Consider the following 27746-nt stretch of genomic DNA (forward strand, 5'->3'; position numbering starts at 1 on the left):
ATCTTTAATCCTATTTGTTACTCTTCTCTGGATTTTCTTCAATTTGTCCACATCTTTCCTGAAATGTGGTGCCCAGAAGTGACACAATATGCCAGTTTACCTAATCAGAGTTTAATATAGTGGAAATATTATAAATTACTTCTCATGTCTTACTCACAACATTTTTGCTAATACATCCCAGAATGAGGATTCGGGTTTTTGTGCAAAAGCGTTACACTGCTGACTCAATTTAGTTTATGATCCACTATGACCCCCAAAACCCATTCTTTAATACTCCTTGCTGGGCAGTCATTTCCCATTTGTATGTGTGCAACAGAGAGTTCCTTTCTTAAGACATACTGTGCAATTGTCATTGTTGAATTTCATCCTGTTTACTTCTGACCATTTCTGCAGTCTGTCTAGATCCTTCTGAATTTTAATTTTATTCTCCAAACCACTTCCTATCCACCCAGACTGATATTGTCTGCAAACTTTATAATTATAATCTCCATACCATTATCTAAGGGTATGTCTCCCCTTGCAGCCTAATTCGAACTAGGGCTGCAAATGTAGGCATTCGGAATTGCAAATCAAGCCCGGGATTTAAATACAGGCAGTCCCCGGGTTACTACAAGATAGGGACTGTAGGTTTGTTCTTAAGTTGAATTTGTATGTAAGTCGGAACTGGTACATATTGTAGGGGAAACTCTAGCCAAACATTTTTTTTAGTTTTGGATAGCATAGGAAAAGGTTAACTCCCCTCTAATGTTTGTTTTGCTGTCTGTTCCCCTGTTCAGAAGATTTCACATCTATTTCTGTCCCTGTGACAAACTCAGGACTAAAGGAGTAACTCATCAAATACCAAACAGCTCTGCACCATGCTTTGAGCTAATAGCTTTATTTCCACACACCACCCAGGGTTCTAGGAGGAGGGTCCTTTTTTTGCTAACACAATGAGGCCAGCACTTTGTTTGTTTTGGTGGAGTCTTTGTTTGCCCAGGGAGCCCAGCATGTATAGGGGGAGGAGGGGCGGAGAGGCTGCTTTTGTCTGCTGTTCGGCAGCCTGTTGCTCAGGGGAGGGGGCAGCCTGTTGCTGGCAGGGGGGGAGGAGGGAGGCGTGCAGGATGCGAGGCCGCGGGGGGGGGGGGGCAGCGGGCGTGGGGAGGCACTTTTCCTCTGCCCGGCAGCTCTGCGGGACCCCAGTCGGAGCCGGCCGGAGGAGGAGGAGGATCCTAGGACCCAGGTGAGCGAGCCCCGGGAATGCTGCTGCGCATGTGCGGGAGTTGCCTCACCCCGTTCGTATCTAGGGATCCGACGTAAGTCGGATCCACGTAAGTCGGGGACTGCCTGTATCCCGCTCTTGATTTGCATCTTCCCGGCTGGGCGCCATTTTTTAAATTGACAAGCCCAAAGTAACTGCCCATGTCTACACGTTGCAGTGAAACGGGCATTCGAAATAAAGCCCTAGTTCAAACTACCTGTTAAACCTCATTGCAGGAGGAATAACAGGTAGTTCGAACTAGGGCTTTATTTCGAACGCCAGTTTAACTGCCGCGTGTAGACACGGGCAGTTACTTTGGGCTTGTAAATTTAAAAAACGGCGCCCAGCCAGGAAGATGCAAATCAAGAGCAGGATATTTAAATCCCGGGCTTAAATTGCAATTCCAAATGCCTACATTTACAGCCCTAGTTCGAATTAGGCTGCAAGAGTAGACATACCCTAAATGATTGATGAAGATATTGAACAGAACTGGACTCAGAAATGATTCTTGTAGGACCCCACTTAGCATGCCCTTCCAGCTTGACTGTGATCCACTGATGATTACTCTCTGAAAATGGTTTTCCAACCAGTTATATCCTCATAGTAGATACACAATAAAACATATATCTAATGCTTCCCACCATCTATAAAGCTGGTTATTCTGTCAAAAAAAGATAATAGGTTGGTTTGACTCAATTGTTCTTCACTAATCTATGCTGATTGTTATCTCCTTATTATCTTCTAGGTGCTTGCAAATTGATTGTTTAATTATTTGTTCCAGTATTTTTCCAGCTATGGAAGCTAAGATGAGTGGTCTATAACCCTCTGTGTTGTCCTTATTTTCCTTTATATAGATGGGTATTATCTTTATGCTTTTTTTAGTCCTTTGGAATTTCTCCTGTCTTCCATGACTTTTCAGAGGTAATCACTAATGGGTCAGATATCTCCTCAGTAGGTTTCCTCGGTATTCCAATGTTTATTTCATATGGTGACTTGTCTAACTAATTTTAACTTGCTCCCCCCCTTTTTTTAGCCTTAGATTTTACCTCATTTTCACTGACTTTCACTATATTAAATGTCCAATCACTATGAATCTTTTTGGTGAAAACTGAAATGAAAAAGGACTTTAGCGCCTCTGCCATTTCCACATTTTTGATATTGTTTTTCCATCTTCCACCATTGAGTAATGGACCTACCTGGCTTTTCTCTTGCTTCTAATGTTTATGCAGAATGTTTTCCTGTCAGTTTTTACCTTTTTAGGTAGTTTAATCTCATTTTGTCTTTTAATTTGGTCCTTATATACGTGTTATTTATCATCTGTAATTCAGCCTAGTTTCCAGTTTGTGTGGATCTCTTTTTAGAGTTTCATATCATTGATGATCTCCTGGTTAAGCCAGCACAGTCTCTTGCTTTCATATGCAGCAAGACAATTTGCTCTTGAGCCCTTAACAATGACTCTTTGAAAAAACTGTTTACTTTCTTGAATTGTTTTTCACCTTAGGCTTGCTTTGCATGGGATCATGGCAAATCGCAAAGGGATATGGTCTCCTTTTAGCTGAAACACCGAAGAGCTTCTCTGCTGCCGAGATTAAAATAATGAATGAAATCATGCGATAAGGCATTCTGGTATCCTGCAGGTCAGTGTAAAATGTAAAATTGGTGCATTCATTTAAATTCTGATTTGCCTAAGCAAGTAAATGTAACCAATATGCCAAGAGACTAATAAATTAGGAGTAATAAATAATTGAACTCAAACCTATTTAACATAGCAGGCAGTCTGATTCTGCATGGTGCTTTGTACTGTCCACTCGCAATGAAGTCAAGAGGTGCTCAGAGCCTCACAGGACTGGGCTTATTTCCTATGGATTCCAACAAACAAAGCTCAGTATGCTGTCTATTTGAAAAGAAGAATTAAAAAGGCTTGATTCCAGAAAGTCCTCACAAAGCAACTTCTGTGAAATGCAGCCTGGCTTAAAATCAAACAAATCCTGCTACACCCTTTGGTACACATTCTACTTTCCCATATCTATTACTGCTGACTACTCTTCTATGGAGGAACCTATTTTTTCTGCCCCACAGGGTATCCTTCAACAAGTTATAACACTCACATAAATTCTGCTCTTGCTAGCTCTTCTTTTATACCAATACGAAAGTCTTCCAAGACCTTTTCCTTCTTGTCTTCCTGATTGATGCCGATCCTCTTAATGGTATATTTTATGCGGGTTTTTTATATTTTATTTAGCATGCGTATCATCATAGTATGATGTTTGTACTAGAACTGTCTATTTTTATGAATATAGAGAATTTTTTCCCTATTGTAGTTACTGTGCTATATTTTTATCACAAAAATATATGAGAAGGAACAGAGTAATACCGAATAGTCTTTGTTTTATTCAGAGCTTAAATAGGACACCATTGGAGAACCTGCCTTTCCTACCTGAGCACTCCATGGCTGGTATTGAGTTGGGCTTGGCCAGGTCTGAGGAGCACCTTGTGGAGTTGCATGAGAGGAGAGTGCAGGCAGGCCCTTGGGCCTTCTCTGCATGTTTCTATTCTCCAGCAGAGACTGGCATGCCCCAAAAAGGTATAAAGAATTCTGCAGCAAAAAGAAGCCCTCACCACTCTTGCCAGGCAAGCCTTTTATGTTAGCAACCCATAGAGGTACCACACAGGAGCTGATATGGTGGTTATGAACCTCCAAGCATCCTCCTACTCAGGAAAGTACACACCACCAAGCTTAAGGCTGCTTGTGCCAGTGGATCATCAATAGCATATGGCCCCAAACTGGGGCCATGAAGTCCTGTTCTGCTGTGATTGAATGCACAATTTGATTATAACTGGTGAAGACAAGAACCCTATTGTCTAACCTTTTCCAGTATTTCTACTGTTCATTAAAGTAGACACAGCATGAGATAAAAGTGCTTATTAAAACTTTCCTTATTTTTGACATGTTTAGTTAAGACACATCAATTGTTTTTGCTTTCACCTTTTCATTAAAAATATCAGGCCAAAATCAGCCTTCTGCTACACATATGTGAACACTTACTTCAGTGGAGCTCTACATGTGCATAGTATTAAAGAGTAGAAATTAGCTAATGTAGGGTCCAGTCCAATTACCATTAAAGTCAATGGAAAGACTGTCACTAATTTTGATATGCATTGAATCAAATCCTTTTCAGAATTTTGAATATGATGTTTGGCAGTGAAATGGGTCATTAGAAGCAGTCTGTTGTAAACACAGACTTGATGATTCTTTTTCTGTTGTTAGGGGTAGTAAGGAAGATAATCTGCTCAGAAGGAAACTATTCTTAGTTTGGCTGGTTGATCTACACAGAAATATAAGACAGGAGTTAAAGGGATCCCCTGGGCCACTGAGTTCACCCGCTGCTATCACAGTAACTCCATCATATAATCCCTTTCATATACTTAACGTCTACGTCTAGACTGCCATGATTTTCCGCAAATGCTTTTAATGGAAAAGTTTTCTGTTAAAAGCATTTGTGGAAAAGAGCATCTAGATTGGCATGGACGCTTTTCCGCAAAAAGTGCTTTTGCGGAAAAGTGTCCGTGCCAATCTAGACGCGCTTTTGCGCAAAAAAGTCCTGATCGCCATTTTCGCAATTGGGGCTTTTTTGTGCAAAACAAATCTGAGCTGTCTACGCTGGCCCTTTTGCGCAAAAGCTTTTGTGCAAAAGGACTTTTGTCCGAACGGGAGCAGCATAGTATTTCCGCAAGAAGCACTGATTTCTTACATGAGATCATCAGTGTTCTTGCGGAAATTCAAGTGGCCAGTGTAGACAGCTGACAAGTTTTTCCGCAAAAGCAGCTGCTTTTGCAGAAAAACTTGCCAGTCTAGACACAGCCAACAAGTTATGTTGTTTGTTCCCATTACCACTACTGGGATGCTGTGCCAGAACCATACTCCTCTGATGGTTTGAAACTAGAAGCCCAGAGGTGACTAGTAAGCAGAGACCTGGGGGCAGGGTACCAGACACAATGGCTGTGTCTAGATTGGCAAGTTTTCCTGCAAAATCAGAAGATTTTGCGGAAAAAATTGCCAGCTGTCTACAGTGGCCGCTTGAATTTCCAGAAAAGCACTGACGATCTCATGTAAGATTGTCAGTTATTTTCCGGAAATACTATGCTGCTCCCGTTTGGGCAAAAGTCTTTTTCCAAAAGACTTTTGCGTAAAAGGGCCAGTGTAAACAGCTCAGTAGTGTTTTCCGCAAAAAAGCCCCGATCGTGAAAATGGCGATCGGGGCTTTTTTGTGGAAAACCACGTCTAGATTGGCCATGGATGCTTTTCCGCAAAAAGTGCTTTTGCGGAAAAGCATCCTGCCAATCTAGACGTGCTTTTCCGAAAATGATTTTAACGGAAAACTTTTCTGTTAAAAGCATTTTCGGAAAATCATGCCAGTGTAGACGTAGCCAAGACATTTATTGACAGCAACTGTATCTGCTTACAGCCTTCATTTTGTTAAGTTAAATAAGCCATGCTCTTCCACTGGCCTCTCATATGGCAGATCTTCCATTTTCTTGATCATGCTAGTAGTCCTTCTCTGCACCTGATTCAATTTGAATTCATATTTTGAAAATGAGTGACCAGTGTATATAGAGTACATAGTGTTCCCAATGAGATCTTACCACTTCCTTGTACATTGGTATTTCCCTATAACCATGGGAAATGCCTCTCCTGATATACTCTGGGGCTGTGTCTAGACTGCATCTCTTTTTCGTAAAAGGGATGCAAATTAGACATATCACAATTGCAAATGAAGCGGGGATTTAAATCTCTCCCGCTTCATTAGCATAAAAATGGCTGCCGCTTTTTTCCGGCTTGGTGTTTTTGCCGGAAAAAAGCGCCAGTCTAGACGTGGATCTTTCAGAAAATAAAGCCTTTTCCGAAAGATCCCTTATCCCTCATTTTAAGAGGGATAAGGGATCTTTCGGAAAAGGCTTTATTTTCTGAAAGATCTGCATCTAGACTGGTGCTTTTTTCTGGCAAAGCTCCGAGCCGGAAAAAAGCGGCAGCCATTTTTATGCTAATGAAGCGGGGGAGATTTAAATCCCTGCTTCATTTGCAATTGCGATATGTCTAATTTGCATCCCTTTTACGAAAAAGGGATGTAAATTAGACACTTTGATATTGCAAATGAAGCTGGGATTTAAATTACCCATGCTTCATTTGCATAATGACAGCCGCATTTTTTTCAAAAAAATGAAAAAATGAGGAGTACAGGATCTTTCGAAAAAGGGTTATATTTTCAATCAATGCCCATCTAAGCAGCCATTTTTCTTTTGAAAAGCTCCATTTTGAAAAAACTCCGTGGCCACCATTATTTAAATGAAGTGCAGGAAATTTAAATCCCAGCTTCATTTCAAATTCAAAGTGTCAGCATAGATAGTTGGATATTTGAGAAAAGGGATGTAGTTTAGACACAGTCTCAATGATTCTGCACTGGCTTATTTATTTATTTATTTTAATCTGCTGCTGCAAGTTGGTGCGTCACAGTCATTCTATGTTCTACCATCCACCCAGGGATTTCCCCTCCTCAGTTGTCCAACTGAGTACCATTCTGGTGTGCTCCAATGAGCCCCTGCTTTACAGCAGAAATTGTAATTGTTACTTTCTTAGGCCAGGTCTACACTAAAGGGGAAGTCATGCAACTCCAGTTATGTTAATTACATAGCTGGAATCAAAGTATTTTAAATCACATTTTGGTGCAGTTCACACAGCATGAGGTTCTCCCATCATCTTCCCTTGCTCCTCATAGGGTATGTCTACACTACCCTCCTAATTCGAAATAGGAGGGTAATGTAGTCATACTGCAATTGCAAATGAAGCCCGGGATTTGAATTTCCCGGGCTTCATTTGCATAAAGCCGGCCGGCGCCATTTTTAAATGCCGGCAGTTCAAACCCCGTGCCGCGCAGCTACACGTGGAATGAGGAGTACAGCTAGTTCAGATTAGGAAGCCTAATCCGAACTAGTTACTCCGTGCCGCGTGTAGCCACGCGGCACGGGGTTCGAACTGCCGGCATTTAAAAATGGCGCCGGCCGGCTTTATGCAAATGAAGCCCGGGAAATTCAAATCCCGGGCTTCATTTGCAATTGCGGTATGACTACATTACCCTCCTATTTCGAATTAGGAGGGTAGTGTAGACATACCCATGAAGAGCAGAACTACCAGCACCAACAGAGTGCCCTTTCACTTGAACTTAGCAGGTCTTCACTAGACCTGCTAATTTGAACCCCAGAAGATCAACTGCAGCAGCACCGATCTTCTCCACAGTGTAGACAAAGCTTTAGTGCATGACCTTGCACTTTGGACTATTTAATTTAATTTCCATTATTCTAGTTCTTTAGGTTATCAGTTTTTCCCTGTATTAAATTCTGTTCTCCTCTGGATTGTCATTTTAAAACTGTCCTTTCTTTTCGTAAAGTTTCTCTACAGTAAAGAGCAGTTTTCACCCTGAAAAATCCAAACCTAATACTTTCCACAAACATGAACAGATGTCATTACTTGTTTATGAAGTACTTTGCATCTCTGTATTCAAAATGCAAATACTAAATTAGCTCAAGAGTGGGAACATCTGCCCTTTGTGCCACTTTGGTGGTGCCCAGCATAGATAGTTGGATATTCTTCTGTTGCCCTACTCCACCCCTGCATGCCCAGTGTAGGATATATTTGGAACGGAAACGGAACATGCTCTGCATCAATGATCCTGACCAGTAACAGCCCCTAAAAGTCATTACAAGTTTATGATCACCATAACTATTCCAGAGACTGAAATAACTCCCAGCTGTCCCAGTTGAACGAGATGCAAGCTGCCTAAGATTGCAGGGAGCAAAAAGTTTAGATGGAGGGATAGAGTTTATATTTCTATTTCATCAGATCTGTGGTCCATCAAAGCCGTTATCTGATGCTTCAGATGTAGGTGCAAACCAATCAGAACATATCTAGTTAATCATGTACTGCTAAATATTGGGGGAGTTAGGAAGTGGGGAACAGATTCCTTCCTGTCCCCCGAAGTAATCAGATTACACTATGAAGCAGGAAATTTGATAACCCTTAGCTGGCAGAACTATGTATAATTAATTCTGCTAAAATTGTTATCCATGACAAGTGAAACATTCTTAAGCATGTGTTAATATATATGTTTTCAGGAACAATAATGCCCCCCTTAATTTATTAATCTCTATAAAGGAATCTAATAATGTAAATGGGAGCATGGGAGGAGGGGGGGGCACGGCGCAGAGGTCTTATTTTTTCACCTTCTCCTTCTTTCAACTTAATACCTTTTGTTGCTGCACTGGCACAGGGAAATATCCAATTCTTCAGAGACTGCAAGCGCACAAATGGCACTGAATCAAAGCTATAGATAATGAGGGTAAATCTTTTCTCCAGATAATTTACAGGTTACAGACATGCCTTCACCTTTATTATTAACATTGAAAACAGATTAAACTGGGCTGATTAACTGATACTTCAAACCCAGAGGCTCTTTTATCGTAAAGGGGTCCTTGACAAAAGCCCTCCTCTTGGTACCCTCCCACTGCATTCACTTGCAAATCACTGTATGCCTGGCAAAGTCTGCACTCTCCCTAGCCCCAAACCTTCTCACGTTGAGCACTGCGGCTCCATCAGCAGCAATACCTCTCTGTGTGAGGGACGTTTCTTATTAATCATGGGCACTGAATGGAAACCAATCAGATAGAGAGTCCCTTTGGCTTCAGCTCCCTGCCTGCCTGAGTTAAAAGTGATGCTGGGAGAGAGGGAGCCCCAGTTAGATGCGAGTAGACCCAGCAGTGGAGATACAGTAACAGGCAGCAGAGGGAAAGCAGGCAGAGAAGCAGCACTGAACAGTGAATCACTGAGCAATGCTAGATTCACTTTACATTGGTGAATAAGGTAAGAGGATTAACTTACTTTAGCCTTGGATTTACTGTCAGCAAAAAGTGGAAACTTTTATTTAAAAGAAGTTGTTCAAAGCAGTAGTGATCGTTGATTGTTACCTTTCTTTTTTATTTAGTTTATTTTCTTTTTTGGGTTAATGAGGGTGGGTGAGGAGTGAGAGAAATTGTAAATGGTTTTATAAAAAAAAATTGTAATAGTCTATTTAGCATTCAAATACAAACTTGCAATGCCTGGTTAATTTCTTTGAATATTATAATATATACACAGGGATTGCTTTACATATATTAGGAAACTTGTATAATATTAGACAGTATCAACATACAGTAAGTTCATTTTTACTTGTACTTTAACAATATACCCAAACACCTTTATGCAAGGTATTCTTTCTCCTGTTCAAGAGTTAACTGCAATCCTCCCCTATCTTTGAATTCTATTTTTATTGAAAGAATCTAGTTAGATTTACTCTATGTAAAGAGAAAAACAAGAAGCAAGTTTTAGCCATTAATTTGAGTGAAAAAACCCTATCTCTGTATAGAAAAAAAATAAAAATACATATTTTATATAGAGTTGGTACAGAGAAAAATGAAAATCTGTTAAAATGACTGTTAGTGTAGGGTTAAGGTGCATGGAAAGGTGAAGGTAATGCTACTTAGGATATTCTGAACAGTAAACCAAAGGCAGCAAGCTTAAAGTATAAGGCTACTTTACAGAAGTGTTAACTACCTAGCTAACATATCAAGAAACAGTAAATGGGTGGAAACGAAGGCAGAAAGAATGAAAGGCAAAATTGATATTTTGGTTTCAAAGTAAACTGCAGAATGCAATTATTTGATAAACAGCATTTTTTACACACACAAGAAACATGCAATCACATCAATTCAGTTTCAGTAAGCATACAAGTCTCAAACAAAGAATGATGAATAGCAACGTTAAGGAAATCAATATTCCTTGCAATTGTATGGCAGTATGCATACTGTAGCAATTTATCCTCGTGCAGACAGTTTAAAATAATGAGTCAGGATAAAAGAATGGGAGGTCGCTTAGGGTAATTTCCTTTTGCAGCAGACAAGTTTAGAACCAGGAGTCCAATCCTGCCCCTAAAGGAGTAAGTAAGTAAAACTTCCAGTAGCAAAACTCCAATTGACTTTAATCATCCTGGGGCAAGACCTTGCCCTATAGCAATGTGCTGTAGTTCAAGTTTCTTATAACATGGGTAAGCCATGCACTGGAGTTAATAATTTGCGACTATTGTTCTAGTATAACAATTACAATAGTTTAGCTACTGGGGTAAAACATCTTCCCTATTAATGATACTAGTCACAGTAGTGGAGTTTGCTGAGGAAAGGCGATTTTTAAAAAAAAAATTGCTCCCAATCATATTCTATACTCTAAAGAATATTAATTAAAATTTAAACACATACTGGATACAAGATTAAACATTTAGCTCTTGTGTCTTATAGTTTGTTGTGACTATTTAGAACCCATAGGGGTAAACATGCATGTACTGCTGCTATACATGGAGATTTGGCATTATAATATATGGTACTACCATGTTGATTTATAAACTAGCACTATGGATTGAAAGTGGAATGACATAATATAGTGTTACCTAATATAATGGTTTTTAGTAATAACATGAAACTTTTACACAAACAGATATGCGATACCATCAAACAATCATAACAGAATCTTTCCCTTAAAAGATTAACAGTGTTATTCTTAAAAGAGGAAAGTATGCTCTTTTAGTACTGTGTACCATCAAAGTTGAAGCCAATATAGCTAGCTAACATCTTTTTTCTTTAATATGTTTGGACCAGACAAATATTATTTCCATACTCCCAATTAACTATTATACTTTTGGGTGTATAAGAAGATAACTATTATTTATGTTGATAAAGAAGATAAGGATATGTTATAATGCATCATGTATTAAATAAGTACAAAAATAAGTTGAAAGGCAAAATACAGAGTGATGAAATCATATCTTATTCTCTGGTCATCTTATGTTAAGACTCATTCATGGTTTCTGTGTAGAAGGTTTTTCACTTGTCTGGTGACTTGGCCATTATAAATAAGGACTGAGATTTCAGTTACCCAGACTTCAGGAAAACTGTTCATTTATAGAGGTGTGCACATTCTTTTCATCTGAATGCTTGTCAACAGGGGTACTGTACAGCTTGTTAGTTATGTAGGATTGGCAGAAATGCTCCATGATAATTAGATCAACCAATGAGAATAATTTACTGCCCCAATTTAGGTGCCAAATAGAAAGCAATTGTTTAATGAAGACCTTATTCATAAGGCTATGAATAGAAGCAAACCACTTACTAGTAACATCTGATTGTGTTTGAAAATCTTTGAAAATTGAAATGTTTTCTGAAAGCCTAGATAGCTACTAGGTTACAGATATTCAACTGGCAGATGTGGGTGTGGTATAAAATATGGTTCATAATTTCCTCTGAAGATCAGTTTGTTCAGGAGATGAAATGTGGTAAACTAATTTCAGTTCTGAGGCATCTTGCCAACAACCTGGCATAATATAACCCTTAAGGGCACATTATTTCCAATATTTAGGAGGATGGAAAAGATATAGCAGATGTTTCCAAATACAGAACTCCTATCCTGTCTTTTTTTCTTCTCAATCAAGCTTCTGCCAAGTGCATGGTCATGTGGCAGGTCCTTATTGGAAATGAACACTCTGTAATATTCATTATGTACAAATTCACACAGTTCATGAAAAAATCTTGTGCTTATAGAAAATTAGATGAACAAGTAAGGAATCAGGATAGTATCAAATATATCATTTGTATTAATTCCCCATTTCTGCAGTGTGTACTATTTAACTGTAGAATGCTGTTGCTAAAACAAAAACGTACACAAAGATGCATTTACTCTCATCAGAGTGCCTTCTGAATTTCTAGGGCTTGCAGCAGGTGATAAATGCAAATGGTATCTGGAGAAGTACAAATATTTGAACATGAATAGGGATGTCTGAGTGGAAGCCGATTGCAATTTGTGTGTGTGAGAAAGTTTATGAAAAGTAATTCTGAGAGACTAAAATCTAGAGTTCCTCAAAAGGAAGAAATAATGTGAAGGGAAATGACTCACAAATCTGAACAAACAGAATACCAGGAAAAGCAGTCAAGCAACATTATAATAACGTGTTCCTTTCAATTTTACACAATTTTCAAATTGCTAGAAAAATTTGCTATAGAGTAAAAATCACATTTATTGGGTTGTTTTTCAGGGATTGATTATGGAGAAAAGGTAGGGAGGCTTAAATTCCTCCCCATTAGAAGCCTACTGAATTTTTTTCTTGAGTGACTAAACAACACAGTACTATTTTGATCAGATGATTGTTTATGGCATTACTAGGACACTTGCCTCTATTCCTAGAATACCATAGAATTTAATGGAAATTTTATCACTACCTTCAGCTGATGGAAGATAAGGCCCACAGAAAATAATAAGCATAAATAGGTTCAGGTGAGAAAGTGCTAGATCCAAATAATTATTCAGTTCAGGAGCTCCTCTTAGTGTAATGTGTATATAAAAAGGATTGGCACATTTCATTTACTAATAATAATCGGGAGGAAGGATTATCCACTGTTTATGATGCTAGCCTAGGATTTGGGAAATCCAGGTCTCTGCTCTGCCACAGACTTCCTGTGACAGTTTGAACAAGTTTCTGTGCCTCAATTTCCCATCTATGTAATAGAATAGGTATGGTAGCATTTTCTTGCAGAGGTGTTGTAAGAATAAATCCCTTACAGACTGTGAAGTGCATTGAGATATATGGTGGAAAGCAATATACTATTATTCTAATAACTTAGCTCTTATTTAGCACTTTTCATCCATGCATCTCAAGCACCCTGACAAAATAAGATAAGTAGCACTATTCCCATGCGACAGATATGGAGACTGTAACTCCAGAAGCCGAAATGACCTGTTCAAGATCACACAGCAAGTCAGTGGCAGAGTTAAGAATATAAGCATTATTTCTAGTCCAATATTTTATTAATTTCAACCCTGCCTTTCCATGATAAAAAACAATTAATTCTTGAATTATTAAAGTCACTTTTGAAACCCATTATTATTTCAAAACAGTGTTTCTATAGCAGCAATATGAGGATGCACTGCAATTGCCTGCATATGATACAGTATGTATTCTGAAAACAACAAAATGCAGCTTCCTGTTTACATTTCATACATATTGCTAACTGCGTATCTAGAATATAAGGGACAACTTACATTTTAGACCCAGCTATAACAGGAATAGTCACATTAGTCTGTATCTGCAAAAAACGAGAGGTCCCGTTGAGCACAAGCTTTTGTGGGCAAAGACACACTTTGTCAGTTGCATAATGCATCTGACAAAGTGAGTCTTTGACCACGAAACCTTGTGCCCAAATAAATCTGTTAATCTTTGAGGTGCCACAGCACTACTCATTGTTTTAGACCCAAATTTCCTTGTCTCTAACCTGGCATCATCAAAGCTTTGTTGTTACAAACTACTGACTTCAGAAATACCAAATCATAAAGACTTTAATGTGTGAGTACACGTTTATTGGCTATTAAATGTTATCCACGTTTCTCTGACCCCACTGATCTTACTCAAGACAAGAAAAAAAAAACCATACAGAGAACCAAATATTCTCTCAGACACAGAACATTTTTCTCTGTCTTACTTAAACATAATGGAAGACCCACTCTTGCAATATACACAGTAGTCTAACACCACTGAAAGCAACAATCAAATGGGAAAAAAGTATTGATAATGTATCTCTGTTTGTTAGGGGAAATGAAGTCACATTCACTTTATCAGTAGAACTTCTCACTATTATTCTTAGAGGCAAATACTCAGCCAGTACAGATCATCAAAGCTACATTGAAGACAGTTGACATCAATTTACTCCAGCTGAGAATTGCCTCTCGGTATCCATGCCATCTGACAGCCTATAAAAGCATATTTCATTTATCCCATTAGTTTTGGATATTGAAAATCAATTTCACGGGTAATAAGTGATCCAAAACCCTGCATTTTCTATTGATGAATAATATACTTTTTGGTGTGTCTTAACAATAAAGAAATCAGTGAGTGTGAGAGTATAAGTGTTCATCAATGCAAATTAAAAAGCCATGCCTTGTATCGGGCTCTAATATCTTCATATTAAATTATCAGAATGGTTAATATCTTCAGTTTTCCCCTTTCCTCTATCATTTAATATGTTATTCACCTCTTGATGAGGAGAAAATAATTCATCCATTAAATCTGATTTGAGCTGAACAATATAATGCCTAGATATTATGAAAGTAGATGGGTTATTTTAAAATACAGCATTTTCATGTTCTAATATGATCAGAAGGTGCTAGTAAACTGGTTATATATAAATGTAATGAATCAACATATTCCCACCTCATAGATGGAATTTGTCATTCTTAATGAGCCAAGCAGAGTTCAGGTAACATCATGGAAGGAATGATAAAAATAAAAATCAAATTTAAGTCAAAGCAACCACTAGACTCAAATGGGTTTCCCTAGTATTGTATAATGCTATTTCTGTCAGAAATTGAATCTCTTTACATATTCATCTTACTATTTATCATATTGTGATAATTCAGATATCCTATCTGATATAACTGGGAATCAATCTTTCTTTCTTTCTTTCTTTCTTTCTTTCTTTCTTTCTTTCTTTCTTTCTTTCTTTCTTTCTTTCTTTCTTTCTTTCTTTCTTTCTTTCTTTCTTTCTTTCTTTCTTTCTTTCTTTCTTTCTTTCTTTCTTCAGTTAATGTTTATTTCTGATCCTTTATTATTATTTTATCAAGAATCTATAATGTGGTAGTGCATAGGACCCCAAGTCATGGAGCAAAACACTATTGTGCTAGGCTCAGAGCAAAATGATGCTCCTCTGCCCCCCAAAATTTATTGTGACACACCTCATGTTGCATGATTAAGACACATTTTGGACAACATTTATATCTTTCCTATAGAAGGCAGTGTGGTCCAGTGGATTCCCAACCTTGTTGCTGCTTTACTGTGTGACTATGGGTAAATTAGTCCCCATCCCTGCAGTTAAATAAGCTCATTTGTAAAATGGAGATAATGATACTGAGTTCTTTCATAAAACAATTTGAGCTCTATGGGCATAGTGTGCAACAAAAGAGTATGTATTTTTGTTACTAATAAGACAAGGAATACACATAACTTTAAAAGAGCCGTTCTCAAACATGTTCTTAGCACAGATCACATTTTAATTGAGAAATTGCCTCTGGCACCACCTACCTTTCCATTCACAATCCCCCAAGTACCACCTTCCTATCCACAGTGTCATAACATCCCTTGTGTGCTGTTGTGTGTCATTAACAGCACATAACTGCCAGTACGGAAAAGGATTATTAACAGAAGTATTTAATGTACATTTAGCTACCTTTTAATGTAATTTAGAATCTGGGAATAAGTTTGGAGAGCAGCAGCCACATTGTGAGCAGGCAATCTTCTGCAACGCAATCTCTAGTACTCTATTATCCACCAGGACCAAGAGACCACAGTTTGAAAACATCTGCTTTAATGTGAGTTTGTTCAGGAATGGTAAAAAGTATCCCTGTGGGTTGAAAGGGGCTTGTCAGAACCCATATGTTCATTATTTGAAATTCAGTACAATAAAGATGCTTTTCTGGATACTAGGCATCCTTTGCCATTAATAAAACTATTAATTAACATTAATGCAAATATGCCATTCAAGAAGCATTACAAAGCCTAAGAAGAACAACATTCTGTCTTGCCTTACCATATATCCCACATTACATAATAATCACTAATCTACACACACACATTAGTGAATTTGCCTTTGCTATCTGGAGATCAATGACTGAGCCCAAATAATGGCACATCCAAATAACTAAGTGCGCATTATCATATCACCAAACAATTGGACATTATTCTCCAGGTAAAGACTGTCTCACCAGTATACTATCAAAGTTGCTATAAATCAGGACCGAAATAAATTGGCGTATAAGCTCAACTCCCTGCCAACACCATTGTCTCTGTAGCCATTGCTAGTTTTCTCTTTTATATAAAACAAATTTATGGCAAAAACTTAATACAAATATGTTCCCAATAAGAGCCTACACACTACTTAGCAGCTCCATACTATATATACTATTCAAGTTATTTGTGGCTAGATGGACACATCAGTTCTAGGTAACACTGATTATTAAACAATTTGTTTGTAAATTACTTTTAGGATGAAATTTCCCCGATAGCTTTTCAAATGTTCCATTGTACTCCATCACAGATTATCGGCTGTCTTTAACTCCTTGCAAAGCTGTACAGTGATGAATGCTAGGATCATGTTAGTGATGTTCTCAAGTTATAAAAACAAAATGTGAATTGTAATGATCCTAAAAAGTGCTAGAGGCATCTGCATAGTTTTTTTTTTAATTCTTTGCCAAGAACAGTATTTATGCTCACAGTTTACATGTTTCTAGGACTGAATTAAGGCAAAGACACTATATACTGAAACCCAAGGTCCTTGTTCTTATGATGAAAATTTGTGAGTCATGCCTTTTTTTAAAAGTAAATTACTGGCTTTATGGTTTTGAAGAAAAACTTGAAAAATGTGAAACAAGTATAAACAATGCAGAAACATCTGCCTAATCTGCAGAACAGCTCTGAGAAATCTGAATGACCCACATATTTCAGTGGTATTATCTCCAGGATCTACTGCCCTGGAGGACCCTACTAGTGCTGTCCTTGTAAGAGACTCTACATGGAGCAGAAGGAAAAGAGCACAATGAGCACTTGCACACCTCCTCCCCAAACATACACATTCAGGCTATATCATTAAATAGACACCCACCTCTTTCATTCATAGGGGAAGGAAGTGGCCCTTATGCCTCTCCTTAAGAGACAAAGGAGTATGATGCTACTCTCTCCTGAGAAGGAAATAAGGCACCTTCCCACTACCACTCCAAGGGCATGAGAGTGGATCTGCAGCCAAAGGAGGCTTCAAATTGTCATGTGCATATGGACCTGAATTACCTTAATCCAGCACTTATTTGGGTGCAATACTATGGAATGCTGCACTATTACAGGAGCTAAATGAGCCAATATTAAAATCATGACAGCTATCCTGTTTGCCTACATACTGTTTGCTTTGTAAAGTATGAAAACTGTTACAGAAAACATATTCTGTTAAGGGATATAAATTGGGCGATATTGCTGCAGAAATGGAAAATAGATGAGCCACATTAACTTTATGCTCCCTTCACCTCAAGTTGATGAGCACAAATTAAATTTCATTCTAAACAGCCTGAGCAGTTAGGAGGAAACAAATCAATCCTGAATTTTTGGTGAAAGTGGGAAGAAAAATGTATTTATAATGTATACACAGCATGTAAACAATGCATGTAATCATATCTCAAGTCACTGACTCTTTGGAGTATATCGTAGCCAGTCTACACTACCAGGTAATTTTGAAATAAGTTATTTCAAAATAATAACTCCCAAAATAATTATTTCAAAATAAGCTTATTCCTTTCACAAGCAGGAGTTACTATTTCAAAAGAACAAGCCCATTATTTTGAGATAACTGGCATGGTAGTGTGGACTCTCACCTTGCTATTTTGAAATAAGGAGAGTGTAGACATGCCCTATCAGACTAAGGAGAGATAGCTACGTATTTTGAGATAAGGGGGAAAAATCTGCTGTCTATTTCAGGTGTTCAATTTTAGCAGCAGGCCCAGACTAATAAATGTTGAAGAGGAAATTCCAGGGGAATCGCTGTTCTGCACACACTATCACTGCAAAAGGAGAAAGTTGAAAAGATAAATGAAACAATCCATTATTATTAATAATAATAATAATAACAACAATAATAATAGATATTTCTTATACAATATTCATCACCAGTAGATCTAAAGCACTTTATGGAGAAGGCAAGGATTGTGATTTCCATTTCACAGATGGGTAGACTGTGTCCTTTAAGAGCACCCAATGTCAAATGGCACTGTTGTCATGATATTTACCCAAAGGTGATATGTAATATATCATGTATAAAATAATAACTCACAAAGCATTAATATTCTTGTGTGGTGTATGTACAGTTAATCAACAAAAATCTTTACTGATGTAATATAAAGGTGATGAAATATGAGACTAAAATATTTTTAAACCCAGCACTTCTGATGGGGGGGCTGATAATCAGAATTTCTCCAGTCAAATGAAAGAGGCCAATAACTCCGAAGAATACATTTCTAAGGTTTAAGAGACTAAAAAGAGAGAGGGAGGACAAATCCCTAAATTAGCTACCTCTTGAGGAACCAAAAAACAGGACTTTGATGCTATAAGAATGGGTTCTGGATAGAACAGCCAGCCATGCTGCAGAAGTTGCTATCAGTAGAGAAATCTTCTTGAACAAGAAGTTGAGTTCATTAAGGGTTAATTTACAAACCTATTTTATTTGTATTTGTTTGTAACTATTTTTATTCTTTCTACCCAGTATCATTTAATCCTATGCATTTTTGTTTATAAACTTATTTTACTTTTATGATAAACCAGCTCAGTGTTTTCTTTGAAATGTAAGGTTATCAATCCTGTTTAATAAACTGCTGGGAACGCTCTCTTAAAGGTGCCACTGATTTGATAAAGTTTTGTGATTGCTACAGTCAGAGAGGCTGGGTAGTACGAACAGATGTCTAAAGAACTGGAGTTCACTGACTGTTACCCAAAGAGCATGGTTTACTGGCAAGTCAGACATGGTGCTGAATCAGGGTATGTCTACGCAGCAGGGCTAAAGTAGAATTAAGTTATGCAACTTGAGCTACATCAATTGTGTAGCTTAAGTCAAAATAGCTTAATTCAGCTTTTGGCACTGTCTACACAGAAGGAAGTTGAAGGAAGAACATTCTTCCTTTGACTTCCCTTACTCCTCATGAAATGAAGAATATAGGAGTTGGAGTAAGAAGCCTCCAGCGTGACATTATTTTGAAATAAAGGCTTGTAGTGTAGATGTGCGCTATGTTATTTTGGAATAACATCAGTTATTCTGACATAATGCTGCCGTGTAGATTTATCCCCAGTGAGTTAGCAGTTAGCTTAGTAATAGTAAACCTGTCACTTGCTGGGGAGACAACAAAATGGATCACAGTTCTGGGAACCACTACCAGAAACTGAGACACATAGAGATGAATTGCCCAAAAGGTATATAGCAGACAAAGTGCTAGAGCTGGGACTAGATCCCCGATATCCTGATTACTAGTCCAATGCTGTATTGACTTTGCCATACTGTTTGATCAAAAACTGGATTAAATCTACCATTTGTCAAGACTTGTCAAACCCAGTATATCATCTACTTCAACCAATACTGAAGCTTCTGTTTCATGGAGGAAGTACCAGTCACTTTGGTTCACTCTAAAGAACAAGGATGCAATGTGGATGTACCTGAAAAGTTTCAGACACAGGCATACATTAATTCATCAATCTCATATAATCTCCTTCAAACAACAGGTGCTCTCTAAACCTATATCTGAAGAAAGAGTGAATGCCCTCCATTTCTTTTCCTCAAGGGGCCAGTCAGGCAATCTGGTCTTTTCTAGAGGTTCATGACTAGTTTACTGACTTCACTTTTGTGCAGCTAGAGACAGAAATATCTGTACTGTTTTCTGCTGAAATAGCCCTCTAAATTTGAATGCAATTGTTAGGAAATCACTAAGAAAACTTCTAAACTTTTGATGATCTGGAGAAGAAGAGAGGGAATATAGTAACCCATGAAAGGCTGCAGGGCTTTTTTAATAATTTATTTTATTTTTCCTCTGACCTCTTCCACTTAATTTCAATTAGAATTTTCTGTGAAGTAAGAAAAAGGTAGGTAATATTGCATGTGGTCCTATTTGGCAAATGTTTCCATCACAAAACACGCTAGTAGGTTGTGGGAACATCAGCTGAGGTCAAGACACAAATAGGTGTTCTTTCTTCTCTCTAAAAGTGGGCCATACAGATTAAGACTAACACAGTGTAAGAAACTCTTAAGGCTGCTATCTATTCTACTCTATTTTTAATTCTCCAAATAAATAGAGGATTATTAATAATAAAATACCTGTATTTACCAACAGTTATTTTGTTATGTACAACTAAGACAATAATTCATTCCTCAATCAAAAAAATGTGAATGAATACAAGAGATGGAAAATACCCCCCAAAAGTGCAAATCATTTATAAGTTGTAATTAGAGCTCTGCACATACATGTAACCATCTCACAAGACTTCAAAGATCTATCTTTCCTGCAAATGTGGCAAAATCAGTGTGAAAGGGACATCTTCAGGGTTTCACAGAAAGTAAATTTTTCGGTCTTTTACACAAAAGAAAATTGCATTTCTATAAACAAATAAAAAGGAGCTTTGAAAAAACAGTGACAATTCTATAAATATGGCAAAATTTCTCTGTGGGATAATTGTAGAATATATAAAACTTTGTAATTCTTTCCAACGTAGAATCTCATTATTTTGTTACCGTGAATCACTGTGCCAGATATTGGAAATGATTTAATCCATTACCATATACATGAAGTCTAGGCAAAAGCTCCTGAAGCCCTCTGTTTGTGTCTTTCAAAATTCAGTGAACAACAATTCTTAGGTTTCATTGCTCTCTTGGTCAGCCTCTTTTTATGAGCAAATGTTCATTTTCATCTGCTTAACATTCTCTAAAACTACTTGAATCCAAATAAAAATCAATGCAAAAATATACAAAGGTTAAACAAAAAGGCATCCATACATTAAAAAAATCAATACAGGAAAATGTCAACGAGGAGAATAAGTTGACATATGAGTGAAAAGTCACATTCCCTATATATATATATATACACACACACACACACCATATACTTTGCCAAGTTTCTCACAGGGACTAACTAGTCCTTTGTATACTCTGTGGAGGGCACAAATCACACGAAGATCCGTGAAGAGTCACAAAAAAGACAATAACTCCCACCCTTCAGCTAGCTGATCCACCACAGCAGGCTACATGAACAACAAGGAGCAGTCTGCCCTCCTCCACACACACATCCAGCAACTAAGCTTTACTGAGCTCCTCCTGTGTGAGTACATTTCCAAAATACTATGTGATGTGGGAACAGGCATCTATGGGTTATAAAAGCTTATATTGTACAAAGAGTGACTCCTTTGCCATATAAAATATAATTACAGCATCTGCCACTGAATCTCTGGTGAAAGCTGGAGGTGTACATGGGGAAATAGCAGGAATCACCAGGCATTTTGTGTTGGTTATAAAGAACATGGTTTGCCAAAGTGTAGATTAGCAAGTGTCCATCATGTGGTATTTATCCCTATGGAGAATAATTGGATGGCTGGTAAAAATAATATTACTCTAATCCTTGAATATCAAAAGCATTGTTCTTCTCATCAAAAGACATTGATTTTTATACATTGGGAAATAAAACTAGAGATCCTATTTCTGCTGGAATGCCAAATCAGGTGCAACTCCAGACAACAAACAGAAAATACATCAGTGAAAGCAAAATTGATGCTAATGAGATCAGAGTTAGGCCGTTAGTATTTTCACTTATTTGAAGTAACATCTTCTAGTATCTGACACATGGAGCTAAGTGCACTTGCATTTGATTACTAGGAAAACAAGCAACATCAAATCAGGGAAGGGGGGGTGCTATCATTCAAAATAGAATTGTCAAAAATGGTTTTGATATATCTAGCTTACTGTTGGGGGAAAGCACAAATACAGCCTATGCAACTAACTCCTAGATTTATATGGTGGGATGAAATACAAAATTAATAGCACTATTAGTCTGTATGGCATCATTCTGCAGCATTGAAGCCCAATGAAGTTTAGACAATGGCTTCAGTTGGCACAAGATCAATCCCCATTATATGTAACTGACATATAGACATCGGCTATCACATTTTAACAGTTGTTGTCACTCATTATTACAGCAGAAATACACAAAGTCAAATCCTTCAGTTGTCCTGCTTTATCCAGGAAAAATATCCTTTTAATTCAATGGGAAGTTTGCCTGAATAAGCACAGAATCATAGAATACTAGGACTGGAAGGGACCTCGAGAGGTCAGCGAGTCCAGTCCCCTGCCCCTATGGCAGGACCAAATACTGTCTAGACAATCCCTGATAGACAGTTATCTAACCTACTCTTAAATATCTCCAGAGATGGAGATTCCACAACCTCCCTGGGCAATTTATTCCAGTGTTTGACTATCCTGACAGTTAGGAACTTTTTCCTAATGTCCAACCTAAACCTCCCTTGCTGCAGTTTAAGCCCATTGCTTCTTGTTCTATCCTCAGAGGCCAAGATGAACAAGTTTTCTCCCTCCTCCTTATGACACCCTTTTAGAAACCTGAAAACACCTATCATGCCCCCCCCCAGTCTTCTCTTTTCTAAACTAAACAAACCCAATTCTTTCATCCTTCCTTCATAGATCATGTTCTGTAGACCTTTAATCATTCTTGTTGCACTTAATAAGCACACTGAAATCATATTTGGAGGGAGAAATTGTAGGCCAAAGTGGGGTGATTTCTAGTCAGTTCTTTCCATGGAATTCAATAAACTTTGGATCAGACCTGTTTACTATAGGTACACATTTTCAGCCCTTTTATTAATGAAGATAGGACTGGATTCACAGCCTACTGAAATCAACTGAAGACTCCAATTGATTTTCCTGGACTTTGGCTAAAGCCCACAATGAGGCATAGAGGGTAAAGTGGCTAAAGGGCACCCATGGAGCAAAGGGCTGGTGTTGATGTCAATGAAGTAGCCTTAAGGTGACATGCAAATGGAGTGGAGTCCTTAGCAAAAAAGAGTTGGGGGGGGGGGGTCCACAAGATTATTGGAGGGGCTGTGGTATGGCTACTCTTACTGCTGCAGTGCTGCTTTCATAACTGGGCATCTAGAGAGCAGTTATGTAGGTCAGGAGCCCTGGTCTGAAGACTGGGCAGCCATCAGCAGCAGGGTAGAAGTAAAGATGACATGGGATAGTATTGCTACTCTTACTTCTCTGCTGCTGCTCTGCTGCTAGTGAGACACCGTTCTCAGAGCTGGGCATCCAAACTTAGGGGTGGGCAATAAAATGGCTGTGGTTCACCAGAGTTAGCCCATGGCAAGCCACCACTGCTCTATTTACCTGTGCCTCCACAGGTACCAGTGATTGCTGCTCCCATTGGTTGTGGACCAGTGTTCCCAGCCAATGGGAATTGCAGGAAACAGCACATCCTGGGACACTGTTTTTCATTGTTCCCATTGGCCAGAAACGGCATACCTGCGGAGACTCAGGTAAATATAGTGGCAGTAGCCCACCATGGACTAACTCTGACAAACCTGATGCAGCCTACAGAACAGTATTTATAAACCCCTTTAATGTTCTCCCATTACATTTGTATAGTATAGGGTTAAGGCTCACTCAAGAGCCAATTTCACTGTCTGGAATGAGTTTTTCATGGCCATGAATTTGGAAGGGGCTTATATATCACAGATAAAAACATTGATGAAGAAGAAAATTACTTCATCACACCTTAAGCAGGGATGGAGGCATGTTTCAGCTTGCCAGAGGAAGGGCAATAACTCTTTATAGGCAAAGTGTGAAAGAGAGGGTCATAGTGGAATAGGACACCTGGTAAAGCTAACTCATTCCCTGGGACTGAAAGGGTTGTGGAATTGAAAAAGGGGCAAGCCCAGGGGGATCAGCCCCTTTTTCCAAAACCAGGCAGAACCTCACCCACCATCCCTTTGGGACTTGCAAAATATCAGGTGTGCCTCTCCTTTCTGTAGGGCTAGAAAAGAGTTTTTCCCCCTCACCACCAGATTGGCCAAGAGGAGTGGGGACTTTTTTTGCCTTCCACACAAGCAGGTTCAGGGAGGGGCTTGTTTTGGTAATTATGGAAAGCTGCATGTCACAACTCATTATGCAAGTGTGGGAAAGATGTTCAGTGCAGGTACTCCACAGGGGAGGGATACAGTGACTGGAAATGTGATTTGGTAAAGGATTCTGAAAGCAAGTGTTTGTTAAAGGAGCTGAATGGGGATTTGGGGCTTCTCTGGCATGGCAAGGAACCAACCCCTCTTCCTTATGGACTGCCTTACCCATTGTTTGCAGAGTGGAAGAGAAATAAATCTGAGGATGAGAAAAGTAACATTTTAGGAATTTACATTAAGAGAAAGTGATAGTAATTGGAATTATCTTTCTTGAGTAAAGTGAATTTAAAAATGCACCATGAGACCACTCGGTTTACTACGGTGAGTAGGGTGTTAGCCTTCATCAGGGATTACAACCTTTGACAGATTATGAATGATTAAAAGTATCATGCAGATCTCATTTCATATAATCAAAATACAAATATTAAATGTGAATAATTTAAATTTTTGTTTTACTAAATCATTTGCACCAAAGACACAGAGCAGGTATTTTTCCTTGAGAGGGGGAAAATATCTGATTACAATAAAAGACTAAGTTCTTCAGGAGTAAATACATATGGTGCATTTAAAGTTATGAAATCTGTCCATTAAAGAAATGATTGGGATCATGTAATAGTGGGTAACAGATTAATACTGTCAACATACAAAGAAGCAAAATACCACTAAAAAGCATTTTCAGCTTTCAATAGAAGGAAGAATCCAAGAGAGGAAAGTTCAGGTAAAGCTCATTTACTATGCACTATGGGTTGCAATGTGAACATTTACACTTATATGCCCTTGTTCAAAATGTACTTTCTTAGTTCCTCCCCCCAAAATGTGCAGAAACACAAGGTCTCAAAAGGAAGAGGTATTGCTAGAAGCAAAAGAAAGAAAAAAATCTAATGATCATCATAATTTAATATTGATCGAATGGTGGCTGATAGGTGTAATTTTAAAATTAATTATTAAATTAACTTCCATTCAGTATAAGGAAAGATATGCACAGCTCTTTCATGATGACCATCTCAGTGTGGGCTTATGCAAAAAAAAAAAAAAAAGGAGAGTTATAGGTTAATGAGCTCATTTGAATGCACAGATTGCAGATATGTCTATGAAACTTTCAGTATGTCGCACACATTGATCCCAGCAGCTTACAGGATTGTTTCATCTTCAGCAAATATTATACCAGCTTTTGTGTTGAGATTTCCTTGGTGAAACAATGATCCATCATATGAAATTTATCTTTGTGACACAAAATTTCTGATCAAGTTTTTTTTAGATCATGACTCTCAAGAAGATGATGCAGAAAAGCTATTACCACTGGACAGCAAAGCCATTCCCTTCTTGGGAAATGAATAACCCAGGTACAGTGTGACAAAGAGACAAACAAGAATCTTCACAAGTTCTGCTGAAAGAATATTCAGCATGGAGATACAGCCACCTAAAGGACACACAATCTATTTTGACAATTTTACTCCTCTCTTTAAAATCCTTCATTGGCTCCTTCTCTACTTCAACTACTTGTTTTCACTTGCAAGGACCTTCACTGTCAATCCCCATACTACTGCCATTCCCCAAACACCTCTCATTCTCTGTCAAGTTTCTAATGGATGCCTCTATGGGTGTGTCTAGACTACATGCCTCCTTCGACGGAGGCATGTAGATTAGCCAGATCGGAAGAGGGAAATGAAGCCGCGATTAAAATAATCGCGGCTTCATTTAAATTTAAATGGCTGCCCCGATCTGCCGATCAGCTGTTTGTCGGCAGATCGGGGGAGTCTGGATGCGATGCCCCGACAAAGAAGCCTTTCTTCATCGACACAGGTAAGCCTGGTTTCACGAGGCTTACCTGTGTCGATGAAGAAAGGCTTCTTTGTCGGGGCATCGCGTCCAGACTCCCCCGATCTGCCGACAAACAGCTGATCGGCAGATCGGGGCAGCCATTTAAATTTAAATGAAGCCGCGATTATTTTAATCGCGGCTTCATTTCCCTCTTCCGATCTGGCTAATCTACATGCCTCCGTCGAAGGAGGCATGTAGTCTAGACACACCCTATGAGTGTACCCATCGTGTCAGCCTCCATTGCCCAATTGTTAAATTTTCAAATAAGCACCTTGATTCTTTTCCCGTGAGCTCTTTCAAGTTTGGACAATGGCCCTCATCGACATCCACAAAGCTACTTCATTAACACTCTTCAAATCCCTCCTTAAAATTCTCCTTTGCCATGATTCCTACAAAAACTTTACAACTTTGGCTACAGCAAAGTGACTACAGCTTATCATGCAGACCAAAATTGTCTCCTTGTTCTCTGCTTCTGCCCTGTCCTCATTTTTGAGGAAGAACGACTCTTGCGCAAAAGGGGGTTTTTGCACAAAAAGGCACCATCTACACAGCACTTTTTTGCACAAAATCCTCTTGCACAAAAGAAAAAGAAAGAAGAAGTGCAAATGAGAGCGTGGCATATGCAAATGAATGCTCCATTTGCATTTCCTCTTCCTCAAGGGAATCATAGTATAGACATAGAATAGTCATAGAATCATAGAGGTGGAAGAGACCTCAGGAAGTCATCAATTCCAGCCCCCTGCCCAAAGCAGGAACAGTCCCAACTAATGGATGACACTGATGGATGTGATTAACTTTCTGTTCTGATTTTTAAGGGGACATTCAATATTGCGTTGTGCTAATACTAAAGTGTTTGCCACATAAAATTCAACTTGTTATGTTGCAGAATAAAGGACCCAGTATGGCTACAGGTTCCAGGGTATATGCAAACTCTAAAGAGTTAACTGAAAACAATTTATGAAATGTTTTAAATATACTTATTTAGTAGTATTTTCCAGGAGAAGCTTGATTTTTGATAGACTCTGTTAATGAGGCCGAAACCCCAATCCTGCTTCTTTTTCTGCTTGGGTGATTGCCTGAAGGAAACTCCATGAATGTCTGCAGGATCAGGATCTTAGATAAAATGTTCTCAAGATTAGGTTTCTAATCCTTCTGATCTAATCAGAACCTTTCCCATCAGTCAGAAAAACCATTTCTGAAGAGTCTGGCATTTGCTTTTTTTAAAACCTTTGTTTAAAATGGCATTCTTTCTGATGTAAACTATTGTAAATATGGAAAGCGCTTTTACCATAGTTCTACTTTTTCTGTTGCTGTCTCATTCTCCTCTCTTGGTTTTATACTTGTCCATGGAACATAAGACCTTGCTATCATTTGGCTCACAGCACTACCATTGCCAAGTTTGGACACAAATTATTTTGTTCCATTTTAACATTCATGGACATTTTCAATCTTCTTTTTCTCATGCAGTCCAAGTTCAATTTCTTTGCTTGGAAAGTACATAAGAAGACAAGTCACAAGATATTTGTACTAGTCTATTGACTGGCTGAAGCTATATAACATAATTAAGTAGGTTCAGTACAAGTTATTTGCAGATGGTTTCCCATATTGAGAATGTGAGAAACTTTGTTTATCTAAATTCTTTGGTCCAGTTTTTAAGACAGTGAAATGAAGTTCACCCACTAGGCTTTATTTAATTTTTTCAGATTTCATAGGAGACAAGACTCAAGGAGTCCAGCTGAAATCATGGAAATGACAAGTGTTCAGCATTGCTCAATATCAGATCCCACTTGTCTTAGAATGAGCAGCTGAAAACT

General features: G+C 38.3%; 1 protein-coding gene across 1 annotated transcript in view; it reads left to right on the forward strand.

The window, feature by feature from the left end:
- The first annotated feature begins 8871 nt into the window (after window positions 1–8871).
- The window catches only part of CDH9 (cadherin 9), a 129408-nt gene continuing 110533 nt past the window's right edge, over window positions 8872–27746 (forward strand). The window contains exon 1 of the mRNA XM_006115915.4: window positions 8872–9152. The gene's annotated coding sequence lies outside the window, so the exon portion shown is untranslated. The remainder of the gene's footprint in view (window positions 9153–27746) is intronic.

Source organism: Pelodiscus sinensis, chromosome 2 (genome assembly GCF_049634645.1).
Source record: "Pelodiscus sinensis isolate JC-2024 chromosome 2, ASM4963464v1, whole genome shotgun sequence".
Classification (NCBI taxonomy): Eukaryota; Metazoa; Chordata; order Testudines; family Trionychidae; genus Pelodiscus; species Pelodiscus sinensis.